This window comes from Erinaceus europaeus, chromosome 23 (assembly GCF_950295315.1).
Source record: "Erinaceus europaeus chromosome 23, mEriEur2.1, whole genome shotgun sequence".
Taxonomy (NCBI): Eukaryota; Metazoa; Chordata; class Mammalia; order Eulipotyphla; family Erinaceidae; genus Erinaceus; species Erinaceus europaeus.
The window spans coordinates 9,181,373-9,186,917 of NC_080184.1; the positions used below are offsets into that span (position 1 = coordinate 9,181,373).

At 43.8% G+C, this 5,545-nt stretch overlaps 1 non-coding gene across 1 annotated transcript; it reads right to left on the reverse strand.

The window, feature by feature from the left end:
- Positions 1-3,255: 3,255 nt before the first annotated feature.
- On the reverse strand, positions 3,256-3,362 carry LOC132535685 (U6 spliceosomal RNA). The gene has a single exon (XR_009547400.1). It is a non-coding gene; the product is annotated as a U6 spliceosomal RNA (small nuclear RNA).
- Between the last annotated feature and the right edge of the window lie 2,183 nt (positions 3,363-5,545).

Below are 5,545 nucleotides of genomic sequence, written 5' to 3' on the forward strand. Positions count from 1 at the left end.
TGAGAGCCTCAGGTCTGAAAGTCTCTTTGCATAACCATTGTGTTATACCCCCATCCAAGAGATATAATTTTGAATGACAAGAGAAGTAGAAGGCCAGGTAGTAGTTCACCCAGTTCAGTACACATGTTACCATGTGCAAAGATTCTGAAACAGCCCCTGGTGTCCCCCACCTGCAGGGGGGAATCTTCATGAGCAATGAAGGAGGATTGCAGTTGTCTCACTTTCTTCATTTTTAACTCACATGAACCCAGACTTTATGGTGGTGCTGGGGATTGCATTTGGGACTTCTGAGCCTCAACCATGAATATATTTTTGCATAATTATTATATCTTCCAAGCCCCCGGCCTAGATTTTAATCCAGGGTAGAGATTAGTGTTGAGGTCCCTCACACAGGTACATGGCAGGCTCAGATATCTCTAATCCACAGCCTACAGTGGCAATTTTAGTTTGGACAGAAACCAGATAGTGGAGAGACCTTGGCTACAAGTGCTTCCGGATATGTCCACTGTGGTTTGGAATAGGCCCTCTATTCTTTCCATAGTCCAAGGCTCCATTACAAGAGCAGGACCAGGACTGAAAAGCAGGGGCACTGGTGATGGCAGGGGTGTATTATCTACACTTTAGGGAGTGTACCTTATTTCCTGCTGGGACTTCTTCTTCTTCTTCTTCTTCTTCTTCTTCTTCTTCTTCTTCTTCTTCTTCTTCTTCTTCTCCTTCTCCTTCTCCTTCTCCTTCTCCTTCTCCTTCTCCTTCTCCTTCTCCTTCTCCTTCTCCTTCTCCTTCTCCTTCTCCTTCTCCTTCTTCTTCTTCTCCTTCTCCTTCTCCTCCTCCTCCTCCTCCTCCTCCTTCTTCTTCTTCTTCTTCTTCTTTTTCTTCTTCTTCTTCTTCTCCTTCTTCTTCTCCTCCTCCTCCTCCTCCTCCTCCTCCTTCTTCTTCTTCTTTTTCTTCTTCTTCTTCTTCTTCTTCTTCTTCTTCTTCTTCTTCTTCTTCTTCTTCTTCTTCTTCTCCTTCTTCTTTTTTTGTAAAGAATTTATTTATTTATTTATTCCTGAGAAAGATAGAAGGAGAGGAAGAGGGAAAGAACCAGACATCACTGTGGTACACATGGCACCAGGGATAGAACACGGGACCTCATGGTTGAGTATCCAGTGCTTTATCCACTGTGCCACCTCCTGGCCACATGCTGGGACTTCTCGAGGGGCATTCAACAAGGCATATTGGCCCCCCCCCCAGGTGTTTAGTATTTTCTGGACACACCTATTTAGAACAGTGCTCCTGCCACACACTGCCATTTTTATTTTTATTTATTTTTTTAAATAACTTATTTCTTTATTGGGGGAATTAATGCTTTACATTCAACAGTAAATACAATAGTTTGTACATGCATAACATTCCCCATATTCCCATTTAACAATACAACCCCCACTATGACATTCATCATCCTTCATGGACCTGTATTCTCCCCACCCACCCACCCACCCCAGAGTCTTTTACTTTGGTGTAATACTCCAATTCCATTTCATGTTCGACTTGTGTTTTCTTTTCTAATCTTGTTTTTCAACTTCTGCCTGAGAGTGAGATCATCCCATATTCATCCTTCTGTTTCTGACTTATTTCACTCAACATGATTTTTTCAAGGTCCATCCAAGATCGGCTGAAAACAGTGAAGTCACCATTTTTTACAGCTGAGTAGTATTCCATTGTGTATATATACCACAACTTGCTCAGCCACTCATCTGTTGTTGGACACCTGGGTTGCTTCCAGGTTTTGGCTATTACAAATTGTGCTGCCAAGAACATATGTGTACACAGATCTTTTTGGATGGATGTGTTGGGTTCCTTAGGATATATCCCCAGGAGGGGAATTGCAGGGTCATAGGGTAGGTCCATTTCTAGCCTTCTGAGAGTTCTCCAGACTGTTCTCCACAGAGGTTTTATTTTTTATTTATTTTTTAAAATATTTATTTTCCCTTTTGTTGCCCTTGTTTTTTATTGTTGCTGTAGTTACTGTTGTTGTTGTTGATGTCATCATTGTTGGATAGGACAGAGAGAAATGGAGAGAGGAGGGGAAGACAGAGGGGGAGAAAAAGATAGACACCTGCAGACCTGCTTCATCACTTGTGAAGCGACTCCCCTGCAGGTGGGGAGCCGCTGGCTGGAGAACCAGAATCATTACCCGCTTTAACCTGCTGCGCTACCACCCGATTCCCTTTTTTTTTTTTTTTACAAGTATTTTATTTATTTTCAAGAGAGATGAAGAGAGAGTAAGACACAGAGAGAAATACCAGAGCACTGCACAGCTCTGGCTTATGGTGGTGCAGGGGATTGAACCTGGGACTTCTGAGCCTCAGGCATGAGAGTCTCTTTGCATAACCATTATGCTACCTACCCCCACTTTTTTCTTTTTAAACCAAAGAACTAATCATAGTGATATGAGGGATTGAATTTGGAACATTAGGGCTTTGGGCATGAGAGACTTTTTTTTAAAAAAAAAAATTTTATTTATTTATGAGAAAGATAGAAGGAGAGAGAAAGAACCAGACATCACTCTGGCACATGTGCTGCTGGGGATCGAACTCGGGACCTCATGATTGAGAGTCCAAAGCTTTATCACTGAGCCACCTCCTGGACCAATTTTTTCTTTTTTACCAGAGTAGTAATCAGCTCTGGCTAATGGTGGCAGGGGATTTAACCTGGACATTGGCTCAGGCTTGAGTGTCTCTTTACATATGCTGGGGCCTGGTGGAGCCTCAGGCTTGAGTGTCTCTTTACATATGCTGGGGCCTGGTGGTGGCGCACCTGGTTGAGTGAATGTATTACAATGCTCAACGACCCAGGTTCAAGCCCCTGGTCCCCACCTGCAGGAAGAAAGCTTTGCGAGTGATGAAGTAGTGCTTCAGGCATCTCTCTGTCTCTCCCTTTCTGTCACCCTCTTGATTTCTGGCTGTCTCTATTCAATAAATTAAGATGATAAAAAAATTTTTTTTAAATCACCATGCTATCTACCATTTTGACTTTTTTTTTAAATGTTTCATTTACTTAATTGGTGGGTAGAGGCATTGAGGGGGAAGACAGAGAGGGAGAGGGAGAGAAAAAGATACCTAAAGCCTTGCTTCACCGTTCTGAGGTTTATATACTTCACTGCAGAAGAGGACTGGAGCTTGAATCTAGGTCCTTGCACACTGTAACATATGTGCTGAGTAGGGTACACTAAGGCCAAGACTCTTCAGATATTTTTAAAATATATTTTTTCAACTTAATATGGACCCATACATGAATTTGTGTGTCATCCTTGCACAGGGGCCGTGCTAATCTTCTCTGTATCTTTTCAATTTTAGTATATGTGCTTCTGAAGAGAGCACTAATGTACTTTTTTTTTAAATGAGAAAGATACAAAAAGATCAGAGCTCTGCTGCACTGCTCAGCTCTGGCTTATGGTGATATTGGGGACTGAAAATGCGGCATTTGGGGGCCTGGATATGCATAATCATTATGCTGTTCCAGTGCCTTCATTTAGTTTTTTTTTCTTTCCTCCAATGTCATTGCTGGGGCTCGGTGCCTGCACCACGAATCCACAGTTCCTGGATTTTTCCCATTTTGTGTGGCCTTCGTTGTTGCATTTATTGCTATTGTTGTCATTGCTGTTGTTGTTGTCTAGGAAATAAATCGAGAGAGGACGGGACTCCAACCAGGATCCTTGCACTGGTCCTTGCGCTTTGCGTCATGTGTGCTTAGTGTATATAGAAAATTAAGATATGTTTAGTTATTACCTATAATAAGAAGTTGTGTTGTGCAAAATATTTACTAGCGAATTGTAAGAACGTATAATTATTATTTTTTAATATTTTATTTATTTATTAATGAGAGGGATAGGAGAGAGAGAGAGAACCAGACATCTCTCTGGTACGTGTGTTGCTGGGGATTGAACTCGGGACCTCATGCTTGAGAAACCAACGTTTTGTCCACTGTGCCACCTCCCGGAACATATAATTATTAAAGTGTGTTAAAATGCCATATTAAGAGGCCACCGAGTGGCACCCATAGATAAGAGACACCCCTAGGACCTATGTGCTAGGAGAAGTGCCCAAACCTGCTCCTCCCTTCCCAAGAAGGATGCCAAACTTGCCGTCTGAACCAGCGTACCCAAGTGGTGATCCCCTCGAGACTACCACCCTAAAAACCCCGGATTCCTCTTTGGAATTCCTCATCTAAAATTATCTAACCATTCCTGACATTCACTTCTGTAATCAACGTTGAAATAAACTGCTTTCATCTTCACCCACTCGCACATCCGGCCTCCTCCATATTTTGCAGAGTACCAGCAAATCAGAGGAAAGTCCTTATCAATTGGCCGTCGCTCCGGAAGTCTGAATCTGGGCTACAGAGTTGATGAACTCAAGTATGGTCTAATCAGCACTCATTCTGTGTGCGTGTATGTGGCAATAGCTCCACCCGATTAGTTCTCTGACCAATCAGGTCTGTTGATGGGTGGTGTTTCCAACCACAAGAAAGTAAGCCTGGAGTGAGCCTACAGTGCGTGCCTTTTCCCTAGATGGCTCATCTCCTGTTGTTCAGAATGTCCAGGAGGAAACTTGTGTGAATCAGGAGCCTGGATGGCAGATGGTGAGTATGGGCCTTAAGCCCCCAACTAATCAGGGAGCGTTGTTTCAGAGAGGCTCCAATGTGACTGAAAGGAGCCATATGGCCAAGGTTTGCTGCCTAGATTCTGATCACCATAATCATCATGGGCCTCAGGGTGAGCTCCTCATGACCTGTCCTGGCCTTTTGTGAGGGGTCTCATTTGTCAGCACTTTGTGGGCTTCCCGTTCATGTCTCTACCACATTCTCTGCTGGACCTGGTCTGTGGAGTCCCAGGGTTTGGTCCCATCCCTGTGTGAGGGTTGTAGGATTTGAAGGTACTTTGTGTGTGGGAGAGGGAGGAGAGGCTAGGAAATGGCTGCATAGTTATCCCAGGTAGGATGATCAGTTTGGGAATTAAAAAAAAAAAAATATTTATCTATTATTTAACCCCTTTTGTTGCCCTTGTTGTTTTATTGTTGTAGTTATGATTGATGTCGTTGTTGTTGGATAGGACTGAGAGAAATGGAGAGAGGAGGGGAAGACAGAGAGGAGAGAAAGACAGACACCTGCAGACCTGCTTCACGGCTTGTGAAGCGACTCCTCCTGCAGGTGGGGAACCGGGGCTCAAACCGGCATCCTTATGCCGTGCCTTGCGCTTTGCACCACCAGCACTTAACCCGCCGCACTACCGCCCAACCCCCCAGTTTGGGGATTTAACATAGTGTGAATACCCTGAAGAGCCTCTGGCTGTGTCCAGTGGAGCAAGGCTTGCTTTGCCCCTCACAGGGCAGACTTTAGCGTTTGAACAATTGTAAATAAGGATGACATTCACATGTGTATTCTGCCTTATATATAAATGTATCACAGTAGTCGGATGGGAGGCTGAGAGAAATTAAGGAGGGGAATTCATGAAGCACACCTGAAGCACAGTTTTCACCACTCATGAAGTCTCCCCTCTAAATGT